We start from the raw sequence: 25,579 nt of genomic DNA, 5'->3' as shown, positions 1-25,579 counted from the left end.
GACGCCTCCTAGCAGAGCGCTTTAGGGAACATCTCTAGGACACCTGCACCAATCAACCCCACCTCCCTGTGGCCCAACATTTCAACTCCCCCTCGCACTCTGCCGAGGACATGCAGGTCCTGGGCCTCCTCCAACACTGCTCCCTCACCATCCGACGCCTGGAGGAAGAACGCCTCATCTTCCACCTTGGAACACTTGAACTTCATGGCATCAATGTGGATTTCACCAGTTTCCTCATTTCCCCTTCCCCCACCTCACCCCAGTTCCAACCCTCCAGTTCAGCACCATCCCCATGACCTGTCCTATCTGCCCATCTTCCTTTCCACCTATCCACTCCACTCTCCTCTCTGACCTATCACCTCCATCCCCACCCCCATTCACCTATTGTACTCTATGCTACTTTCTCCCCACCCCCACCCCCCTCTCATATATCTCTGCAGGCACCCTGCCTCTATTCCTAATGAAGGGCTTTTGACCGAAATGTCGATTTTCTTGCTCCTCGGATGCTGCCTGACCTGCTGTGCTTTTCCAGCACCACTCTAATCTAGACCCTGGGCCTTTCCATGGTCCTGAATTGATCACTTAAGGTCTTCAATTGCCAGTGAAGAAGAGTCAAGCATGGGCCTTCCCCATTTAGATATTAGTGCTGGCAGAGGCAGGAATGCAACAGAATTGGGTACGCCACCACACTGTCCAATTAATTGTCCTTCCCACCTCCAAGTTTGATACCTCCATAAGCAGAACTTTTTGCCATTAGTCAATCTTAAGGGACTGTCACTTCCGCTGTTTCCATTTATCATGGAGATCTATTCAATCCATTTTAGCTCCTTGAAACTGTCAGTGCAACTTTGTTTAAACAAAGCAGACATGAAAATGGGTATCTTATTTAGTTTGATCCTGAATCACAAAGATAACACACTGCTCTTTGCTCTCCCCCCTAAAGGAAAAAAGATATTTGCACAAGTTCAAAGGTTTCTTTCAAATTTATGGTTTAATATTTTCCACAATAAATTCCACTTGTATGACAAATAGAATGCAGCTTAAAATGAAAGTATGAAATAAATTATCAGTAAAAATAGAAAGATTTCTCTGTAATCAAAAAACAACTACAAATATAGGCAGATGAAAATCACTTATTAAAAAATGAAATATCAGATGCTTAAAATTGGTTTAGTCAATTTTGGATATGGCCCCTTAAGAGGATTTAAAGATATAAATCCATACAAATATAGAGTGTTATTGTGGTGTATTGCAACAATGAGAATTAACATGTACATTTCACAATGTCTTAATAGTTGCCCTTCTGTAGTTTCAGTATGTGGATACAGTTGTTAATGTTCAATCAAATAAGTTTGTCTTCTGACAAGATTTGGAGCTTACTGTTTTCAAAAAGCTCAAATGAAATGGTAGGTATGGGTACAACACAATTACTTGGACTCAGTGAAGGGGTAATGATTAATACAGGATGTTGCCAGGAATGAAATATTTTAGCTACAAGGAAAGATTGGGTTGGAGTTTTTTTTTGAAGTAGAGGAAATCAAGAGGAGATCTCACTGTGATGTACAAAGTTTTGAAGAGTTGAGATAGTGTGAATAGGAAAGGACCCATTTCCTTTAGCAGGAATGTGAATAGCCAGGGAGCGGAGATAAAATGATTGGTAGGAGGATCAGAAGGGAATTGAGGGGAAATATGGCTGATGAGGATTTGGAATATGTGGCCTGAATAGATGGTAGAGAAACCCTTGCCACATTTTAAAAAATACTTAGGTATGTACCTTAAACCTAAAGGACATCAAAACATTGGCTGGAAAATTGAATTCATTTGGCCAGCTCTTTTTCAGCTGGCACAGACACTGTGGGACAAATGGGTTCTTTCTTTTCCACAAATGTATGTATAAATCTTTGTATTTGAGATGGATCTTATGGCACCTCCAGTATAATTGAAGGGTGGCCTGCTCACTGCCAATTTGACTCCCATATTATGGTGTGTAGAGCAAGGTGAATAGGAGACATCAGACAACCTGACCATCCTTGAGCCTATTGAGACACTTAAGTGGCTAATTAATTGCCTAATTCTGCCTCCACCAATTATATCATGCCACAGGGGAAAGGGAGGGCTTTCACTTAACAGGCTTTTGTCAGCCAAGAAGGCGTATAGTTGCCCGGGTGTCCTTGGAGAAGGAGCACGCGGGTGTCCACTGACACCCTGGAGTTGTGACTGGCCACTTGAGTGTTTCCTTCCCTTTTAAAAAGAAAAAAAAAAAAAAAAAAAAAGAAAAAAAAAAAAAAAAAAAAAAAAAGAAGGCGTATAGTCTTTCACTGTGTCTCACACCTGCACACACACAGGTGCTGGGGTAAAATAAGCACTACCGCAGTTAGGCGGTAGTGTGGGGGTTAAGTTTAAAAAAAATAAGCAGGGAAAAAAAAAGAAAAAAAAATTAACAGAGGAGTAAATAAATAGGAGATTCACACAATATTGCCCTTTAAAAAAAAAAGAAGGCGTATAGTTTCACACCTGCACACACACACCATGGGTGCTGGGGAAAAAATAAGCACTAAGAAAAAAAAAAGAAAGAAAAAAGAAGAAAAAGAAAAAAAAAAGAACAAAAAAGAAAAAAAAAGAAAAAAGGAAGGCGTATAGTGTGGCTGTGATGGCTGAGAGGTTAAGGTGTTGGATTTGAAGTCCAATGGTGTATCACTGTGCAGGTTTGATACCCGCTCACAGCGTGGAGTCATTTAAAAGTGGGCGGCACGGTGGCACAGTGGTTAGCACTGCTGCCTCACAGCGCCGGAGACCCGGGTTCAATTCCCGCCTCAGGCGACTGACTGTGTGGAGTTTGCACGTTCTCCCCGTGTCTGAGTGGATTTCCTCCGGGTGCTCCGGTTTCCTCCCACAGTCCAAAAATGTGCAGGTCAGGTGAATTGGCTATGCTAAATTGCCCGTAGTGTTAGGTAAGGGGTAGATGTAGGGGTATGGGTGGGTTACGCTTCGGCGGGGCGGTGTGGACTTGTTGGGCCGAAGGGCCTGTTTCCACACTGTAAGTAATCTAATCTAATCAAAAAGTTGGTAATTCCTTCCCTTCACTATTTTGATCACACAGCATTGCCCTTTGATGTGAAGGGCACTACTTGTCACTGGCCACTCGGATGTTTTCCTATCTTCCTGGTGGTGGAAATTGATTAAAGATTTGTGCACTTTGTGTCTCTCACTGTGTCTCACACCTGCACACACACACCAAGGGTGCTGGGGAAAAAAAATAATAAGCACTACCACAGTTAGGCGGTAGTGTGGGGGTAATTATAGAACAAAAAAAGAAAAAATAAATTAAAAAAAGGGAAAAAAAAGAAAAAAATAAACAGGAGTGTTGGAAGGTCTAAAAAAAAAGAAAAAAGGGGCATAGTTGGTGGCATGGTGGTACAGTGGTTAGCACTGCTGCCTCACAGTGCCAGAGACCTGGGTTCAATTCCTGCCTTGGGTAACTGTCTGTGTGGAGTTTGCACATTCTCCCCATGTCTGCGTGGGTTTCCTCCGGATTTCTCCCACAATCCAAAGATGTGTGGGTTAGATGAATTGGCCCTGGTAAATTGTCTGTAGTGTTAGATGAAGGGGTAAATGTAGGGGAATGAGTCTGGGTGGGTTGTTCTTTGGAGGGTCGGTGTGGACTTGTTGGGCCGAAGGGCCTGATTCCACACTGTAAGTAATCTAATCTAATGAACCAGGCTAAGTATTTGATTAAGTGATAGTTGAGCTCTTTGGCGACAATAGCCATAATTCGTTTATGTTTAGTTCAGCAATAGAAAAAATAAAGAAGGGGGATGGTACCTCTTGAGGCATATTGCCAGTTGGAGACACTCCCAAGATTGTACACCTGCCTTCAAGTCTACCCTCTGGCCTCCAGGCTAGGAAAGCTAGAAATTAAAAAGTTTATGTACAGTTCAGATTGAACACCACAACCATAGCAAACAGGAGCTATGAGAGAAGGTGACAGAAACTGAAGGAAAGGGCCATAAAATAATTTTTTCTTCCTTTTTTTGTTTTCTTCTTTTTTTTTGTCCAATACTCCTTTTTTTTACTTAGAGCCAGCTCTCAGAGTGAACAGGATGTCTGACATTCCTGTTTCTTTTTTCCTTAACCCACACTATCACCAAAAAGTGGGAGTGCTTAATTTTCCCCAGCACCAATATCGTGTTTGTGCAGGTGTTGGACACAGTGAAGAACAACAAGTGCATGAATCTTTATATATATTCCACCACCAGGAAGAAAGGAAACATTCAGTAGCCAGTGACAAAGGGCAATGCTGCGTGATCAAAAAAGTGAAGGGGAGGGCAGGGATTAAATCAAAATAGAGTTGGAAGGGGAAATAAAACACTCCACTCCCTGTGGTGCCCACCTCTCCCTGAACAGCTCAAGGGTGTTGGTGGACACTCCATGCTCCTTTTCCAGGGACACCCAGGCTTGAACATAACCAAGGTAGAAGGGCAGGCAATTGGCCCGAACAACCTCCTTCACGGCCCGCTGCCTGGACCACAGCACCACAGAACAAGCAGTTGGGCTGGGAGACTGTGAACCATCCCAGTCTGTGGTTGCAGGGGACTGATACGTGCAGCACCCTCTACCCCAGATCCCTGAGAGAAAGGGGGAGGACTGGCCAGTGGTAAATGGGCACATCACGGCATGTCCAGGCGGTGGGTGAGAGAGAAGGGGTGGACAGTGTACAGCAGCAGTCGGTAAAGGGCTTGTCATTTTACGTCCCTAAAGGGGGCAACACTAAAACTCAGGAGGCAGCTCAGGTTATGGAGCACAGGTTCCTGCGGGAAGTACGGGACCTTAGGAGCCAATGTGAAATTCAGTCCGGACAGGGGTATGCTTAGATGGGACTTCACTGCACAGCTGACCATCCTCCAACTGGTGTACGATGAGAATGAGGGCAGCAGATGATGAGATGCAATCAAATCAATTGTTGTGCCAGCAATGCAAAGTGCAGAACTTCGGATTCACTCACCTCCAGCACAGCTAAACAAAGGCGAATGCAATCAAGCAACGCTGTTTAAAATAAATATTTATTTGAGATCATAGTCCTGCGTATCACAAAGCCAATAATTAAGGTGATAACAACATGCTGATTAAGAGCCTGTACAGACATGGTCTAATATGGAAAGAAAGTTTGGGAGACTTTATTTAGGCTGTGGATAAGGTAGGATATCCTTCACAAGTATTGTAAAAATGGCAGGAATCTTTCAGTAAAACTGTGATTAAAACAGGCATAATTTACTAAAGCTGCAGCAGCAGCAGTATTCATACTGCAAGGCTATGAAAAAGGCAACAATCCTCCATTTTAATCGTGAAAAACATGGGATCGTCCATTTTAGGTTTAAAAAAAAGGAATCCTCCATATTAGCTACAAAATGGCAGCGAAATGTGGCAGACCTACTATTACTGTGAAATGAAAGTATCTTAAGCAAGCTGATTATCTAATCACATTAGGAGGGTATGATATCAGAAATAATATTGTTGGGAAGTCCAAATTGCAGAGACAGGCCAAGTAGAATCTAGAATTGGTCATCTTGAAGACGACAATTTCTGACATGCTGAATAGCTTCCAAATTATAAACTAAATCTGAAGCTGAACAATAAATACATCATCACCCACAATTGGAAATGCTGCTGATGACATTCTAGCTTGCCAAGGGATAAAAAGTGCAATTGATACATTTGATGCATTTCTGACAGTTTTTGACAATTATCTCAATATTAGAGGTAATAACATTTTGAAAGACCAAGATTTAATCAAAGAGTTCAACATCAAGGTGAATCTAAAGATGAATTTGCATCTGTGATGTCTCAAATCTTGTGGAGAACTGCAATAATTGCAACATTTCTTGAGGAAACAAGGTGAGAAACAACTTGCAGAGATGAGGACAGGGTCTATGATTTCCTGAGTCACAGAAAATGCAAGAAGTTGCTCCTCAGTTGCACTTTTCGTTAGACAGTGCTTTCAGCCTTTGACAGCTGGTTACCATTTCCTTGGAAGGCATTTAACCTGTACAGCATTTCATTCACTTCAGGTGATCTTTCCTGATACCAGCCTTCAACATCGGCTGGAGGCAGCTTATGCAGTTCCAACTTGCACATCTGACAAAAAAAAGAGGAGGAAAATAAATTGAACATCAGCGCCTTAGGAAGCTCAGGTCTTCATGGCATCATGTTGCTAACATCTGGAGCCTCCTTCGCAATGGGCCATTTGGGCATGATTGCCAATGACCATCAAGGTACCCGACACTGGAGAACTAAGGCCTCAATGTGACCTATTTCTCCATTCTTCTGTTATGAGACAACACAGTGATTAATGAATTTTAGCAATGACCTATGCGAATAAGGGGGAAGGACAGCAGATGTAGATGGATATTGAGAGTAATGGGTGCAAGGGGGCATGTGAATTTTGATTCTTTGGATGGTGATGTGAAGTGCCTGTAGAGTGAGAAATTAAAAAAGCTGTCCTGACACATGTTGTGCAATTGATTGCGAGGACATTCAGACCAGGGAGCTTGGCACCTGAAAATATATCTGCACTCACCTGTCAGCCCTCCCCTCATTGAGGTCCTGCATCCTCTTGGTGCACTGTCTTCAGGATGCACTTGCATTCCTCAGCCAAATCTATGCATGCTCACTTGGTTGGAGAAGGTGGTTTCTTTATCTTATTCTTGGGAACAATTACTTCACAGTAGTCTCTGAGATCTTACAGCTAAAATCTTCAGGCAAGAGTGAGACAGTTATGGAGCAGCACCTCCCCCCCCCCCCCACTCCCTCCCACCCCCACCGCTTCACCCCATGTCACCTCTCAATTTTTGCTGTTGTTGCAGCTCCAAATATCCACAGCAGTTCGATCCTTTTAGTCCCTGCTGCAGTCCCTTTAATTGTAATACCTTCTTTAGATATATCAGTCATGTGGACCCAGCCAGCCCAAGAATCTAGATGTTAACATTCTGCCTGAGTTAAAGGGCAATAGCAAAGCTCACATCTTCATTTAGATGCTAGACCCATTGCTGTTTCCACCATTCTGCTAGGCACTAATGTTGAAAATTCCACTCATACAAACAAGAGAAGTCCCCAGTTTAATCCCATACCTGTTTTGATTTGACTAAACTCATCTAGATTGCTAATATATACATTACAATAGAGAATCCATGGGCCAAGATTTGAGCAACCATGCAGGGATTTCTCTGTTGATTGCTACTTATTAACTGTCTTGCTGCCACGTATCGGTAGGATCCTTGCTGAAGACAGGAACAGGTTTGGCTTTCCTTCTCCTCCAATGGTTAAAGGGGCTAGAGAAGCACACTGACCTAAACATAAATGATAGCTCATTAGCTAAAGTATCAAGGGTTACCAGTTACTATGACATGATGGAGGGGATGCAAATCCAACTTCTCAATGTGCATGCTTGACACACACAACTTCACAAAAGATTAAATTTTACTTTTTATTTCATTTAGAAGATATAGTTGTCAGCAAAGCAATATACAGACAGAAATTGTGGTTGTAAATGATTATATTCCATAAATCATTAAAAGGAGAAAAAGGAAAATTTGCAGTTTTTGTAGACCTTTGAAATGTAATTAAGATTCATGATATGATCAAAGCAACGCTGCAATAGCATGGATCATGTAAATTCCATAACCCAGATGAACATTTTGACTATCCTAAAAATAAACATGACACTCTTGGCAGTCAGTGATAATTTTCTGCAAGCAGTAGACTTAATCTTTCTATTTTCATTAAAAATGAGAGGATTTAAAATTTAATTTCTAAATGTTTTAAGTTTTAAAACTACTGGGTATGGGAAGGCCTAAAGATGTGTCTCTGTCTTAAGAGTGTGGGAACAGGTATTCAAAACTTTAAACAAAACTGAGAATGCATTTTGCTAGCAGCTACAAAATAAAATTATTGATTTTATTTTAAACTGATTAGTTTTGACTTTTAGTGCCCATGACTTCAGAACTGTGAGAAGAGTAAAATGTTCTGCTTCAACAATCAAAATTGCAAAATAACTGGATGTATCTGTTTAAACAGCAAATCTAATGAAGATTATGGTAACTTTTTAAATGAATTACATTAAAGAACAAGAAAACGTTTGTTGTAGTTCCCATTTGAAATGAGCTTTCAAGGGATTAGTTGCCTGACTACAGATTATCTGACCTCATAACCCAACTAAGAACACATCATGCACTTGGCAAACTGATAGGAATGTTCACCTTTGGCAGACCTTGAGACCATCACTGTACACATTGTCACAACCGGGCACATTAGGCAATATATTTTATATAGTTTTGTTGTACAGAGTGGGAATGCGTAGGCACTGAGAGAAGTATAGAATATCAGGATAAAAGTAATTACAAGAGTAACATTTTATCTACAAGGCAAACAAATAGATTCCAATGTTAAAATTAAGTAATATGAATATTGAAGCCATGGTCAATTGTGCAATATAACAAGTTACCGTTTGCTTTCAAATATACTTTAATAAACTAGAATTAGGAATTCACTTATTTTTGAAGACTGCAAAGTCTGACACAGAGATAAGTTTCATGATTAACTTGGCTTGTGGTCAAGCTCTAAAACTTTGGCCTGGTATAACTGAGATCATCTCATTCACTAAAGACCAGAAAATTAACATTGAAACTTTGAGATTTGTGTTTTTTTGTAATGTACTGGCCAGTGTGTTAATTTACTAAGCCAATACAATAATATCCAAATGTTTCTAATGCAGGTTCCTTTGTTTAATATTGTTCATTTACTGCATGCCAATCAATAAGGAGAAGTCAACCACAGCATTCTCTTCATTGCTCGGGAAAAACTGAACCATCGCATTACGACATTTGAAAAATTCACACTCTTAAACATGCAAGATGGGTCACAGGTATTTAAATATCAATGGATTTGATTATTCAGCGCTAACTAATAATTTCTAGGATATTAGAATTATGAGTCTCATAAAATTGTATTTTCAGTGTCTCAAAACATATTTTCAAAAGATACCATCAGCTAGGTCAACATGTTGACTGATCCCTAATTGTTTAGAAGATTGTGATGAGTTACTCCTGTAAATTACTGCAATCCATTTAGTATCAATGGACACACATTGATGCTAGGAATAGAGTTGTTGGATTTTGGCCCAGCAACACTGAAGGAACAGCAGTATAATTCCAAGTCAGGATGATGTGTAACTTTAGATGTTTAGATTTCCTACAGTGTGGAAACTGGCCCTTTGGCCCAACAAGTTCACACCGACTCTCCGAAGAGAAACCCACCCAGACCCATTTCTCTCTGACTAATGCATCTAACATTATGGGCAATTTAGAATGGCCAATTCACCTAACCTGCACATCTTTGGATTGTGGGAGGAAACCAGAGCACTCGGAGGAAACCCACACAGACACGGGGAGAATGTGCAAACTCCATACAGGCAGTCGCCCGAGGCTGGAATCAAACCTGGGTCCCTGGCACTGTGAGGCAGCAATGCTAACCATTGACTTGAAGGGTAACTTGCAGGATCTGGTGATCCCAATACATCTGCTTCCCTTCTCCTTCTGTATAGTAGAAGTTGTGGGTTTGAAAGGTATTTTCAAAGGAATCTTGATGAATTGCTGCAGTAGATCTTGTTGATGACAAACTCTGCTGCTATTGTACATTGATACTGAAAAGAATGAATGTTTAATGTTGTAGATGAAGTGCCAATTGAGCAGGCTCCTTTGATCTGGATGGTGTAGAGTTTCTTGAGTATTGTTAGAACCTCACTTATCCAGGCAAATGGAGAGCATTCCTCTCCTGACTTGTGGATAGTCATTAGATAGTAGATAGTTTTTTGGGAGTCTGGAGATGAGTTGCTCACTGCAAACTTCCTAACTTCTGTCCTATGCATGTGGCCACAGAAATGGCTGATCCACAGCAATGGGGTAAAAACAATGACTGCAGATGCTGGAAACCAGATTCTGGATTAGTGGTGCTGGAAGAGCACAGCAGTTCAGGCAGCATCCAAATAGCTTCAAAATCGACGTTTCGGGCAAGGCTTTTGCCCGAAACGTCGATTTTGAAGATATTTGGATGCTGCCTGAACTGCTGTGCTCTTCCAGCACCACTGATCCACAGCAATTCCTGGTCAATGGTAAGCCTCAGGTTATTAACAGTGGGGAATTCTGTAAAAGGGGCTTGTTAGATTATCTTTCTTGTTGGTGATGGGCATTGTCCAATACTTGTGTGTCGCAAATATTAATAACTAGTTATCAGCACATACCTGAACATTGTCCAGGTTTTGCTGCATACAAATAAAGACTAACTCAGTAACTGAAGAGCTGCAAATTGTGCTTGATATGATGCTACCAGCAGTGAACAACACTAGTTCTAGCCTTATCATGAAGGGAAGGTCATTGATAAAGCGGTTGAAGATGGTTGGGCCAAAAAACATTGCCCTGAGGAATCCCTGCAGAGACATTCTGGGTCTGAGATGATTGACCTCCAACAACCACAACATTTTTCTTTATGCTAAGTATGATTCCAAGCAGTGGAGTTTTCTCAAATCCTCATTGACTTCCGATTTGCTAGGGCTCCTTGATGCCAGTCTGAGAGAATTACTGCCTTTATATCAAGGACACTCACTTTCACCTCACCTTGAATTCAGCCATTTTGCTCATATTTGAGCTATGGCTATATTAATGTCAGGAGCTGAACATCCCTGATAGAACCCAAATGGAGCATCAGCAAAATATGAACAAATACTACTTGATAACATTGTTGACAAAATAGCTTTTTTTCCTTTGCTATAATTGAGCACAAATTGATGGGGTAATAATTGTCTGGGTTAGATTTGTCCTGGTTTTAGTGGACAAGACAAAGTTGGGCATCCAATGTACCCAATATACACATGACTGTTATGACACATTGGAAGTTCATTATTTTTTAGTCTTTGTATAAGCATTATAAAGAAAAGAGAATAAAGAACAATACAGCACTAGAACAGAACCTTCATCCACCAAGACTACACTGACACATGATAACTTTCTAAACTACAAACCTATTGCTTCCACATGATCTGCATATCTCTGAGCCCTGCTTATTTGTATTTCTGTCAAAGTGCTTCTTAAATGTTACTATTGTATCTGCTTCTACAACCTCCTCTGACAGCGCATTCCAGACATTCACCACCCAGTGTAAAAAAGTCTACCTCTTACATCTTCTTTAAACTTTCCCTCTCTCCTCTAGTAATCAACATTTCTAGCATGGGAAAAAAAGACTTCTATCCATTCTATCCGTGCCTCTCACAATTTTGTAAAATTCTATCAGGTCACCTCCCAGCCTCCAACATTCAAGTGAAAACAAACCAAGTTTGTCCAATTTCTCCTCATCGCTAATATCCTCCAAACCAGGCAACATCTTGATAAACCTTTTCTATACCCTTTCCAAGGCTTATACATCCTTCTGGTAGCGTGGCAACCAGAATTGTATGCCAAATTTGGCCTCACTAAAGTTCTATACAGCTGCAACAAGACTTGCCAATTTTTGTACACTACACCCCAACCAGGAAGGCAAACATGCCACATGTCTATTTGACCATCTTATCCATTTATGTTGCCATCTTCAGTGAACTGTAGCCTTTATGACTGATCTCTCTATATTAATTCTTCTCAGGGCTCTGCCATTCACTGTGTCCCTCCCTCCTGTATAAGAACCTTCCAAAGTACAATCACCTTGAATTGTTCAGATTAAATTCCATCTGCCATTTCTCCCCCCAAGTCTCTAGCCTATCTGTATCCTATTTTATCCCCTTGCCAATTCTCATGATCCGCATCTCCTCCAATTTTTGTGACATCTGCAAACTTACTAATCAGACCATTTACATTCTCCTCCATATCATTTAGATATACTACAAACAATAGTGATCCCAGCATTGATCCCTGCCATTACACACAATATTTAACTCATTCAAGTCTCTTAATGATATCTGTGCATGGTAATGTTCATCTGGGTGGTGTTCCAATGTCAAACATTTTTCAATTTCTGTTGTTGGAGTGACGTACATCTCTGGGTCTGATGATTGATATTGCAGCCTATTCAAAGCAGTGAATTTGCATTTTCCTGACTGGCTGCCTGCATTGTTGGAACAGTTTCTGCAGTTGGGTGTATGTGACTGCAATTACAATGGTTCACTTCCACTACATACCATTGAGATGACAACTGTTCAATGTAGATCTCAAATTACCAGTTGGGCTTATTCTAGTTGAGAGCACTAAATGTTTGTATCCTGACGGGTTCTTCAAGTCTCTATGATTTGCAGTCTTGTCAAAATGAAATATGGTTTTCTGTTATTCCACCTTGAGTCTGTTTCTATGTCTAGTTTCTGTAGTTTATTGGAAGAGTAGTTTGGGTGTACTGTGATCTTGGATAGAAACATCTTCCATAGTTTTATTAGGATGCTTCTCCACTCAAGCACTGCATTTTATACATCTGTCCTGGCATTTCTTGATTTTTTTTTATAATTTCTTCAGCAATTTTCACTGCACTTCAGACTGCCCTGTTAACTGGAGATAGTCTGAGCTGATGGCCATTGTCATTCATCACAATGTTGGAAATACAGTAACAGGCACACACACTCAGCAGTAATCACTGAAGTTAGCTGGTCCACCTCCCACTAGTCAGAATAAGGGTTCATGGTGACAAGCTGTTCAGTTCTACGTGTGTGAAGAGTTCTAATTGCATCCATAGTCTGACTGAAATGTCATGTGTCATTAGCATCTCCCTAGTTTGTTTAGATTTATACTGAAACCAAGCTCTGCATTGGCTGATGTGGTCCTTGATTTTATTGCTTATGCTTAGCCAGTAGAATGCATCTCTTGCCTTCAACAGATTCAACTCATTTTGTTGGCAGCTTGCATGGATGCACTTTAACTCCTTCATGATAATGACTCTAGATCCTTTGTACAGTATGCCATTTTGGTCTGTTAATTCATCTGTGAATGCCCAATACATTCTTATGGCAAAAGGTGTGTCCTGGATGTTTTCAGGCAACACCATCACTACTTCTTGCAATGTTTGGAGATTTGCATCTTGCTGGATAGTTCACTTGATTTGAGAAACGCACTTGTCAGTTAGATTAAATGTCTGCTAGCTTGATGTCTTCTAGAACATGTCAAGCTACTGCTTCATGTTGGGTCTGAGATATTTCATACTCTGTTGTAGCACCTTCTATTTTCTTTTTCCATAGTGCTGCTTGCGACAGCTTGTCAACAATGTACATCTCCTTCATTGTTTGTATTTCATACCCAGATGGTAACTCTGTAACCAAAGTAACATTCTTTGAATAAATATTGAACCAGATAACTGTGGCTTGAGGAAAATATTTTGAAAAAACTTATGGTAAGAGTAAACTGTCATTTTGTCTCTTCCAAATTAGTATTGATGAAAATATTTACAATCAAATTGAATGGTCAGGTACACTTTCTCAATGTGAGCATAGATTCGGTTGGTATTAATGCCACAATAACTTATATTCCAGGAAGATCACTAACTATATCTCGTTGACATCTCCAAAATGGCAGGTTAGGAAGTGTTCAGGTACTGGGCCTGTACACTCCTGCTCTCGCTCACCTGGCCAGCTGCATTTTTCTTTGTTCTTTCTTTTTGTTTTGTTCCCTCTTTTCTTCTTTGCTTCTTTTCTGCGACTGCGGTGGAGGAAGGTGGTTGTGAGGGCCTGTTGCAGTGGTGGTGGCATGGTGGATCCAGATCTCTGTTCCTCATTGTCATCGAAGGCTTCAACATCAGCAAGTCTGGTTTGTTCTACCTGGTGGTGGCATGGTGGTGGCGTGGTGGTTCTGGTTTGTTTCTCATAGCCATGATGGCCACATGGCGGCTTCAGGCAATGACTGAAGTGCTGACAGTTTGAGTGATGGTTTCAGCATTGCAAATCGGTGAGTCTGGTCTGTCCCTCCTTGCTCTGGTGGCAATGCAGTGACTTCGTTGTTGGGTTCAGCAGTGGCAGCTTGGTGGATCCAGTCTGGAAATCCCTGAAATGGCGGCCTCACAGGTGATTTTGTCAGCAGCATCCAATAGCCACTTCAGAATCCCAGGAGCCATGGAGGGAACAAAAGATGAACTTTGTCCTGAGGGTCAATTATTTCTTTTTTATAATTTCTGTAATGAAAATGGCACCAAATGTTGACGATTTATACACACCTCTCTGTATTTTCATAAATACAAGTAACAATAAATTGCTATTCTATTCTATTGTCTGTGTCGATACCCTTCTGGAGCCATGGAAGTGTCAAAGAGCATGTGTAACCATCTGTATGTCCTGAAAAGGAGCCCAGAATATAATTAGAAAGCTACTGCTTTCATCCAGCTTCACTTGACTGTAATGATCCTTTGCATCTAAGATAGTGAAAATGTTTGCATTTCAAGTAGTTGCAAAGTTACAAGTAATACAGAGTCATACCCAGAGTTTCAGCCATGGCCTTACCTTTGTCTTTTTCAATTTTTTTCAATTGCTTGTAGCAATTTTAACAATCCTGAACTTCCATGTGTCCCTCTCTATCAGTGAGCTGTGCTTTTTAACAATCTTGTCGATACTTCTGACACCATATTTTGAGATCTCAACACAACAGTCTTGTTTGAACCTGGCTGCAAGATGGAAATCCCCAGTCAATACTTCATGGTGCAGGTCACATGACTTTGGCAGGGTAGAAGGCACACTGGTACAGATTACATTTCTACCTCAAACAAAACATGGTGGTTGGTAAGACTGGTAAATTCTTCTCGTATCTTAAAGTATAAGTTGCCTACAAAAAGAAAATAGGGTTTGGTTAATAGTTTTTTGCAACTGTTACAGTAAAAGTTTGAAAATATAAAGTTTTGACATAATATCCTTTCAGCTATCAAATGAATGTATAAATCTCTTTTTCAATAACATAGCCTCTACAGAACTTGTAAAAGGATGATTAATGGAAGCAAAAAGATTACTTTAGATTTAACAACCCATGGCCTTTTTTTAGGCTGTGACATTCCAACATTATAATAATCATGGTCATGGTAAAGTGATAGAATACCCTTAAGAAGTCAAAGTAATGTAATCAGCCCATCAATGCCAAGTTCTCTGTACGTTTTTACTTTTCATTTCAATTTTCTCACCTCTTGTCTTGCAGCAGATAAACACATGATGGGTATAGTTTTAAAAAGGTCAGCTGCACTCTAATGAATCATGCAAATGTGCATGATTCATTTATGAGTGTACATAATTTGGGTAATTTCAATTTAACTGTTGTGGTAGAGGGCAATATCAGGGATTGAAAAGGTCTTGTCAGCTTCCTGCCAGTTGAATAATGTTAAAACTATTTACATTGTACGAAGGCCAGCATATCAGAATGTGACTTCATCAAAATTATTGAAATATTATTGGTGTATATTAATATCATTGAAATATTAAATTTTAACTTCTCCAGCGCAAGGTTGTGGTTTCACTTACTCTATGAAATGTCACAGCAAAGGATGTGGATAACGTTTCTTTTCCTCCTTTGGAATCAAACTTGTTTATTTCTGATTCCAGCAAAATCAGGACTTTGCATCCCTTTAATTACTTGGTTTTCTGTGAGCTTTCAAGCATTTGGTTAGAGTCATTTGCTGCACTTTAAACCTTGGAGCACACCATGATCAAACAAACATTCTTTCATCATTGAAAAGCATGAAATGAGAAAACGTCATGCACCAATCCATAAAGTCATGAAAACAAGATACTGCTTCTTTGCGAAACTCAGAAATGGAGTAAACAGTATGGAATATAACAACAGATTTTATAAGGATACAGACTAAGGAAATGTGTAGATATATAAATGTAGACAAGTGAGAGGTGATCCATATGGCTTGGCAAAATAAGGGAAGGTAATATGAGCAAAATAATACAAACGTAATGGGGGTACAGAATCTCAGAGTTGGATGTGTACATCCAAAATTTTTGAAAGTGGCAGAACAAGTTGAGAACATTATTATAAACAAAAACATGTGAGAGGCAGAGTCATGTAAAAATAAAGGAGGCTTTGCTAAAATTTCATAAATCAATAATTAAGTCTCAACTGGCAGCCAAGTGGCTGGAACCTATTTACCATTCATTTGCATACAATGAATACTCATTAGTCAGGTTTTCATTAACAGTATGCCATTGAGAACCGGAACTGTGCACCACTTCCATTTTTTAAAATCCTCTTTTTGTGTTTTCCAATGTGATAATAATTAGAATTCTTGCTGGAAGTGATGTACATGTAGAGTACATTTGATTTAGTGGTAGAAGAAGCTTTGTCATTTTTGAAATCCACCTTCAGATGAAAATGATATATCTACATTGGTTTAACTTTACTCATGGATGCATTATCATTCCTTATTGAGACTAGGTTAGTCAGGCCTGAATATACTGTTTTGTCTCACACACATTGATGGGTATCGGGGAAGCTGGGACTTTTTTTTATTGTGGAAGAAACAGTGTTGCATTTTTCTGCTTACTTCTTATTGAATGTTCCTGTTAGTCTTCATTGTTGTACTCTCCATTCAGTGGATCACAACCCAACTCAGAGGATCAACTAGCTCTTCTTCCTAAGGAATGCTTGTGAAGGATGATGCAAGGAGACTCCAGAATACTAACAGAAGGTGAGGAAAATGAGGAAGATGAGGGTGGAAATGTCAAGGGAAAAGGATGTAAGGATGAGGTTCAATGGCTCTTGGTCACAGATACTGGTTAGATGTTCTAAAATGGGTAGAGTTAGAAGCAGCATGATAGCGGGAGAGTGAAGAGGGATAGGACGAACTTAAGGGTGACAGAGGAAGATTGGAGCTAGATGGGCTCCAGCTGGGCATGCCAATCAACATGACTAAGAAACTGCTAAAAACTAGGAAGAATGTTTTCATATCTGGAAGCCAGGTGCACTTGACCAACTTCAGCATTTAACTTGACCACTGAACAAAAAAAAAAGAACTGCAGATCTGGAAATCTGAAATGAAAATAGAAATTGCTAGGTTCTAAGGAAGGGCCAATATATTCAAAACATTGACTCTGCTTTCTCTCCACCTATACTTCCAGCAATTGAGTTTCCCCAGCAATTTCTGATTTTGTTCTAACTTCACCACATTAGGCTGTATGCATGCAACCTCTTAGAAAAAGTCATTTGCTAATTACTACATGTTAATTACACAATTGTAGTGCAAGTGACATATACTTTTGAAGTTAGCACCAAATCTGGTGAGCTTCCTGAAACTCACCTGTGAAAATATAGTGATTACACAGCAGCGACAGAGGGGGCTGAATTAATTTCAGCAAAATATGACAATAGGTATTTCGTACTCATAATGCTTTATTACCTTCTAGTTAGAAAAGGATTGGTTAAAGTATTACTGCTGAGAGGCTACTTCAGTAGTTACTTTTTACACTCCTCAGAATCGATGTTACTTCTGTTCCCTTGGATTGACCTCAAATGAAGATCAAGATAACAAGTGACAACACTTGCGATTTGGAGGTGCTGGTGTTGGACTGGGGTGGACAAAATTAAAAATCACACCACACCAGGTTATAGTCCAACAGGTTTAATTGGAAGCACTAGCTTTCAGAGCGCTGCTCCTTCACCAGGTGTTTATGGAGGACAGTTACCCTTCTAACTCCACAACCACCTGATGAAGGAGCAGTGCTCCGAAAATTAGTATGTCCAAATAAACCTGTTGGACTATAACCTGGTGTTGTGTGACTTTTAACTTTGACAACATTTGCAGCACTCTTCTAGCTGCAGATTTGGAGGTCCAAAGCTCAGTGGATGACCACAGAAGGGCAAAGTCACAAATGCAAAGGATTTCCTCCAAATGCTCTATGAGTCAAGAATTTGTGTATGCAGCCCTCCTTTAATTTGCCAATAATTCAGATTAAGAATAATCAAAGCTTTAATCATAAACAAGGTAAAGTTATGTTTGTTACAAAACACAACAGTAAGTTGCTTCAGTAAAAGTAAAAGACGTGTAAACTAAATACATGCAAGAATGAAATGCATATAAGAATAAAAGATACTTAAGGATAAAATTCAGTTTAGTTCTTAAGGGTTTTGTTGCAGGCCTGTAACTTATGAAATGTTGGCTGTCTGACATTTTATTATCACATCATTTACCCAAAACAAACACCGAATGGTGAAGAAACTCAGCAGGTCTGGCAGCATTTGTGAAGAGAGAAACAGAGCTAATGTTTCAGAACTTGAATATTGTGTCCAGTTCTGGTCGCCATACTATAAGAAAGATACAGAGCCTTTGGAGAGGATATAAAGAAGGTTTACCAGCATGCTGTCTGGGCTGGAGGGCTTGCCTTATGAAAAAAAGTTGAGTAAGCTCAGACTTTTCTCTCTGGAGAGAAGGAGGAAGAGAAGTGACCTGATCAAGATATACAAGACAATGAGAGCAATGGATAGAGTCAAAGCCAGAGACTATTCCCCAGAGCAGGATTGACAAGAAGGAGTCTTAGTTTTTAAGATATTAGGAGAAAGGTATAGAGGGGATGTCAGAGGAAGGTTCTTTGTGCAGAGAGTTGTGAATTCATGGGATGCATTGCCAGCGGTGTTGGTGAAAGCAGAGTCATTAGGGACATTTAAGCGACTGCTGGACATGCACATGGACAGCAGTGAGTTGAGGGTTGCGTAGGTTAAGTTATGTTATTTTACATTAGGATTAACCTCGGCGCAACATTGTGGGCCAAAGGGCCTGTTTTGTGCTGTACTTTTCCATGTTCTACGTTCTAACTCCAGTTTATCCAGATTTCCAGCATCCACAGTATTTTGTGCTGACATCATTTAAAGAAATGTCTAGGAAAAGGTCTGATGAAATTGTAATTTTTATGTTCAATTACTCATGCATCTTGAGAACTTCAAAGGCATTATGAAGACATATATATACAATGCAAAACATAAAATCATACTGTATTGATAAATAAACTAAATATTAGAACTATGTCTATATCATACACTCCAAATGGAATATTTGTATTCCTTGTAAATAAAATGAGTAAAGTTAGCTTAGTTCAGCTAATCTAGTTAATCAGCTTCTGTTGCTTTACATGTTGCAGGAACCGCTGAGCTAGTTTGTTTGACCTTCTAATTTTTTTTTAAATTTTAAGAACAGGCCTATCTTTGTCCCAAATTCTGTACTCTTAGGTTATTAAGGATGTTAAGTGACCATATCGTTCTTTGCTTTCACAAAAAATTCATAAAATAAAAACATAGCTTTTCAAAATATCTTTCCTTCTTAAGTGCACAATGCTAGTAAATCAGTTACCTTTTGACTATATCACCCAGGAGACCGACTCCTGTGTTAGGTCTAGAGAAATGTGTTTTGTTTAATACAATAATTATACAACTATAAACAGACACTTACAAATGCAAAAGATAAGGTGGAAGCATAGGCAGAAATCTTCAGCCAGAAGCATCAAGTGAATCATCCATCTCAGTCTCCTCCAGTAGTCCTAGTATCACAGATTCTGGATTAGTGGTGCTGGAAGAGCACAGCAGTTCAGGCAGCATCCAAGGACCATCCACTATTCCTGATGCTCCTTGGATGCTGCCCGAACTGCTGTGCTCTTCCAGCAACACTAATCCAGAATCTGGTTTCCAGAATCTGCAGTCATTATTTTTATCTAGTATCACAGATGCCAGTCTTCAACCAATTTGATTCACTCCGCATGAGAGAAGGGAACACTTGGGAGGTATTGGATACTGCAAAGGCGATGGGCTATGCAGTAGTGCTGAATATTTGTGCTCCAGATCCTACCACTCCCCGAGCCAAGCTGTTCTAGTACAGTTACAATGCTGACATCTGCCCAACAATGTGGAAAATTGCCCAGTTATATCCTGTACACCAGAAGCAGGACAAATCAAACACAGCCAAATACCAGAGGAGAGGGGGGGTGGGGGGAGGGGGTGGAGAAAGTAGCATAGAGTATAATAGGTGAATGGGGGTGCGGATGAAGGTGATAGGTCAGGAGGGTGGGGGAAGGTAGCAAACAGTACAATGGGTGGATGGAGGTGGGGATAAGGTGGTAGGTCAGAGAGGAGGTTGGCGTGGATAGGTGGAAAGGAATATAGGCAGGTAGAACAGGTCATGAGGGCAGTGCTGAGCTGGAAGGTTGGAACTGAGATAAGGTGGGGGAAGGGGAAATGAGGAAACTGGTGAAGTCCACATTGATGCCCTGGGGTTGAAGTGTTCCAAGGCGGAAGATGAGGCGTTTTCCCTCCAGGCATCGGGTGGTGAGGGAGCGGCGGTGGAGGATGCCCAGGACCCGCATGTCCTCAGCTGAGTGGGAGGGGGAGTTGAAATGTTGGGCCACAGGGAGGTGGGGTTGATTGGTGCAGGTGTCCTAGAGATGTTCCCGAAAGCGCTTTGCTAGGAGGCGTCCAGTCTCCCCAATGTAGAGAAGACCGCATCGGGAGCAACAGATACAATAAATGATATTGGTGGATGTGCAGGTAAATCTTTGATGGATGTGGAAGGCTCCTTTGGGGTCTTGGATGGAGGTGAGGGAGGAGGTGTGGGCGCAGGTTTTGCAATTCCTGCAGTGGCAGGGGAGAGTGCCAGGAAGGGAGGGCGAGTTGTTGGGGGGCGTGGACCTGACCAGGTAGTCACAGAGGGAACGGTCTTTGCGGAAAGCGGAAAGGGGTGGGGAGGGAAATATATCCCTGGTGGTGGGGTTCGTTTGGAGGTGGCGGAAATGTCATCGGATGATTTGGTTTATGCGAAGGTTGGTGGGGTGGAAGGTGAGCACTAGGGGAGTTCTGTCCTTGTTAGGTTGGAGGGGTGGGGTTTGAGGGTGGAGGGGCGGGATGTAGACAAGATAAGGTGGAGGGCATCTTTAACCACGTGGGAAGGGAAATTGTGGTCTATAAACAAGGAGGCCATTTGGTGTGTTCTGCGGTGGAATTGGTCCTCCTAGGAGCAGATACAGCAGAGGTGGAGGTACTTGGAATAGGGGATGGCATTTTTGCAGGAGGTAGGGTGGGAAGAGGTGTAATCCAGGTAGCTGTGGGAGTTGGTAGGTTTGTAAAAAATGTCAGTGTCAAGTCGGTCGTCATTAATGGAGATGGAGAGGTCCAGGAAGGGGAGCGAGGTGTCAGAGATGGTCCAGGTGAATTTAAGGTCGGGGTGGAATGTGTTGGTGAAGTTGATGAATTGCTCAACCTCCTCGCGGGAGCACGAGGTGGCACCGATGCAGTCATCAATGTAGCAGAGGAAGAGGTGGGGAGTGGTGCCAGTGTAACTACAGAAGATGGACTGTTCTACGTAGCCGGCAAAGAGACAGGCAAAGCTGGGGCCCATATGGGTGCCCATGGCCACCCCTTTGGTCTGGAGGAAGTGGGAGGATTCAAAGGAGAAATTGTTAAGGGTGAGGACCAGTTCAGCCAAATGAACGAGAGTGTTGGTGGAAGGGTACTGTTGGGGACGTCAGGAGAGGAAGAAACGAAGGGCTTGGAGGCCTTGGTCATGGCGGATGGAGGTGTAGAGGGATTGGATATCCATGATGAAGATGAGGCATTGGGGGATGGGGAAACAGAAGTCTTGGAGGAGGTGGAGGGCGTGGTGGTGTCTCAAACGTATGTGGGGAGTTCCTGAACTAGGGGGGATAGGACAGTGTCAAGGTAGGTGGAGATGAGTTCATTGGGGGAGGAGCATGCTGAGATAATGGGTCGGCCAGGGTGGTCAGTTTTGTGGATCTTGGGAAGGAGGTAGAACCGGGCAGTGCGGGGTTCCCGGACTATGAGGTTGGAAGCTGTGGGTGGGAGATCTCCTGAGGTGATGAGGTTCTGTATGGTCTGGGAGATGACAGTTTAGTGATGGGAGGGTGGGGTTATGGTCAAGGGGGCGCTACGAGGAGGTGTCTTTGAGTTGGCGTCTGACTTCAGCAGTGTATAGGTTAGTGTGCCAAACTACCACTGCACCCCCTTTATCTGCTGGTTTGATGGTGAGGTTGGGATTGGAGCAGAGGGAGTAGAGGGCTGCGCGTTGTGAGGGTGAGAGATTGGAGTGGGGGAGGGGGTAGACGGGTTGAAGCGGTTAATGTCTCGGCGGCAGTTGGAAATGAAGAGATAGAAGGCAGGTAATAGGCCAGCACGGGGTGTCCAGGTAGATGGTGTGTGTTGGAAGTGGGCAAAGGGGTCCTTGGAAGGTGGACAGTAGTCCTGATTGTAAAAGTAATCCACTCCACCCTCCTCTCTGACCTATCACCTTCCTCCCCACCCCCATTTACCCATTTTACTCTTTGCTACCTTCCCCCACCCTCCTCTCTGACCTAATACCTCCAGCCCCACCCCCATTCACCTATTGTACTCTATGCTACTTTCTCCCCACCCCCACCCCCATCTTTGGCTTTTGCCTGAAACGTCGATTTTCCTGCTGCTCAGATGCTGCCTGACCTGCTGTGCTTTTCCAGCACCACTCTAATCTAGACTCTTGTTTCCAGCAATTGCAGTCCTTGTTTTTACCTTACAGCCAATTACCACCCCATCAGTCTACTCTCGATCTGAAGTGATGGAAGTGTTATCAACAGTGGGATCAAGCAGCATCTGCTCAGCAATAAACTGCTCAGTGATACCTAGTTTGGGTTTTGCCAGGGTCACTCAGCTCCTGACTTCATTACATCTTTGGTTCAAGCATGGACAAAAGTATTGAATACTACAAGTGAGGTGAGAGTGACAACATCAAGGTTGCACTCGATGAAGTATTGCATCAAGTAGTCCAGCAAAACTGGAATCAACGGGATTGGGTGCAAACTCTCAGTTGGGTGGAAACATATCTGGAACATAGGAAGGAAGATGGTCATTGCTGTTGGAGGCAAGTCAGCTCAGCTTCAAGACATCTCTACAGGTGTTTCTAAAGATAATTTTCTTGACCCAACCATTTTATTCTGCTTCATCAATGATCTTCTCTTGATCATAATGTGGAGATGTTTGCCAGTGATTGCACGATGTTCAGCACCAGCCAGTGATACCCATGTCCCACAAGTGAATAAAAAAGGGACACATTATGATAGCCCCAGATAACTCGCATTTTAAAAGATATCAGAAGCACTCTGAAAAGCAGAACCTCAAGGTACCAAGCCTTAGTAAACCTCAAGGTATTTTACATTTCAAAATATAAGATATTAGTTATCACTTGATAACTGGCTTGTAAGATTCTGTGATAGAGTTTGAATCTCCCTCATAAGCACAAAGATAATCTATATCATCTGCAGCGCTCTCAAACACTGTAGCACCACGTAGACAGGTCTTAAAACTCACAAAAGATATAAAGAATTGTAATTTATAAAAGATATGAAGTCTGTCTCTGGATATTGAATTGTCCTGTGGCAAGGCTTTGACATGCCTCAAGATACTGCTCAAGCTGATCGACAGGACTTGAAAATCCCTCTCACCACAAAGTTTTCTGATCCCTCACCTCCAACTCCTCTGTGAACCAGTTTTGGACTGTGCTACCCTGCGGGAAAAGACCTTGGCTATTTACCCTATCCATGCCCCTCATGATTTTATAAACTTCTATAAGGTCACTCCTCAGTCTCTGATGTTCTGGAAAATAGCCCCAGACTATTCAGCCTATCCTTACAGCTCAAACCCTCCAACCTTGGAAGTACCTTTGTAAATCTTTTCTGAACTCTTTCAAGTTTCACAACAACATTCCTATAGCAGGGAGACCAGAAGTACATGCAGTATTCCAAAAGTGGCCTCAACCAATGTCCCGTACAGCCACAACATGACCTCCCAACTCCTATACTCAGTGCACTGACCAATAAAGGCAAGCATACCAAATGCCTTCTTCACCATCTTGTCTACCTGCGACTTCATTTACAAGGAAATAATTTTATCACAACAGATGAGGTTAGTCCTGAGTTTTAACTAACTTTGGTTTGTTGCCCAATAGCTGGCTACTGTCAATGGAACTACGTTCCAGCTACTTCACTACCATTAAGAAAGGTAGGAGACAAAAAGTAAATAAAAGAAAGGCTGTCTACACTTCATCCTAGGATGCAGCAGTAAGTGTATACTAACAGAGAAGGTTTCAGCCACTACTGGTTTGATTTGATCCTGCCAGTCCCTGGGACCTGCCTCCCCCAAGGTGTAGTCATTGATAGTTCCTTGGAGGAGATTGCCAAGTTTGTGAATTCGAGGGTCAAAGTGACACGAGATAGTGACTTACTTTGTGCAACCTTGTGTTATAACCCCCATAGAGTCCAAACGGCACGGTGGCACAGTGGTTAGCACTGTTGCCTCACAGCGCCAGAGATCCGGGTTTAATTCCCACCTCAGGTGACTAACTGTGTGGAGTTTGCACGTTCTCCCCGTGTCTGCGTGGGTTTCCTCCGGGTGCTCCGGTTTCCTCCCACAGTCCAAAGATGTGCAGGTCAGGTGAATTGGCCATGCTAAATTGCCCGTAGTGTTAGGTAAAGGTTAAATGTAGGAGTATGGGTGGGTTGCGCTTCGGCGGGGCGGTGTGGACTTGTTGGGCTGAAGGGCCTGTTTCCACACTGTAAATAATCTAATCTAATCAAACATATTGCATTTGTAGTGACTGACTGGAACATTTACATAAAAAGATTCATAGTTTTAAGACTTCACTGTAATAAAAACACATTGTATAAATGCTATTCAGCAGACAATATATACCCTAAATTACAGAAGTGAGCTTTCAAAACAATTGAAAATACCCCAATACATTTAACTTTACTGTGACCTTTTAAAGTTAACTATTTTCAGCTGCTTCATCAATAACCTTCCCTCTATCATAAGGTCTTAACTGAAGATGTTCACTCATGATTGATCAATGTTTAGCACCAATTGTGACTCCTCAGATATTAAAGCAGTCTATGACCATATGCAAGACTTGGACAACATCCAGGCTTGAGCTGATATGACCCAAGAATGACTATCCCAAACAGGAGAGAATTGAACCATTGTCCCCATAAAGTCAATGATGCAACACCCCCCCCCCCCCCCACCCCATTAACAATCTGGGGGTTACCATTGACTGGAAATCAGACTGGTTAAGCATATGAATATCGTGGCCACAAGAACAAGTCAGGGGCTGGGATTTCTGTGGTGAGTAACTCACCTCGTGTCTTCCAACTTCAAGGCAAAACTTAGGAGGGCAATGGTGTACTCTCCAATTGCCTGAACAAGTGCAGTTCCAAGAAAACACACGATGTTTGATACCTTTCAGGACAAAGCAGCCTACTGATTGGCATACCTCAAATATTCACTTCCTTCACCACTGATGAATACTGATAGAAACATATACCATCTACAAGATGCATTGCAAAAATTCTCTAAGGCACCTCCAAATGCACTTTGTAAACCAGTGACTTCTATGACCTAAATTTACAAGCTTAGCAGATGCTGGTGTTACCTGCATCTGCAAGTTTCCCACCATCCTGAGCTGGAAATATTCCAAATGTCCCTTTATTGTCACTGTGTCAAAATCCAAGAGCTTCCTTTTCCAGCTGGATAACTTCTAATCTCCAAACTGACTTCACAGTGTGGGT

At 41.7% G+C, this 25,579-nt stretch overlaps 1 long non-coding RNA gene across 1 annotated transcript in view; it reads right to left on the bottom strand.

Annotated features, from left to right (window-relative positions):
• Positions 1 to 10,158: 10,158 nt before the first annotated feature.
• LOC140482989 (uncharacterized) overlaps positions 10,159 to 25,579 on the bottom strand; it is a 61,538-nt gene continuing 46,117 nt past the window's right edge. The window contains exons 2-3 of the long non-coding RNA XR_011961846.1: positions 14,507 to 14,825; positions 10,159 to 14,181 (exon numbers count right to left, since the gene is read on the bottom strand). This is a non-coding gene — a long non-coding RNA (uncharacterized lncRNA). The remainder of the gene's footprint in view (positions 14,182 to 14,506; positions 14,826 to 25,579) is intronic.

Source organism: Chiloscyllium punctatum, chromosome 11, assembly GCF_047496795.1.
Source record: "Chiloscyllium punctatum isolate Juve2018m chromosome 11, sChiPun1.3, whole genome shotgun sequence".
Classification (NCBI taxonomy): domain Eukaryota; kingdom Metazoa; phylum Chordata; class Chondrichthyes; order Orectolobiformes; family Hemiscylliidae; genus Chiloscyllium; species Chiloscyllium punctatum.
Note: the sequence above shows the minus strand (reverse complement) of the source record. Positions and strands in the feature narration are given on the sequence as shown.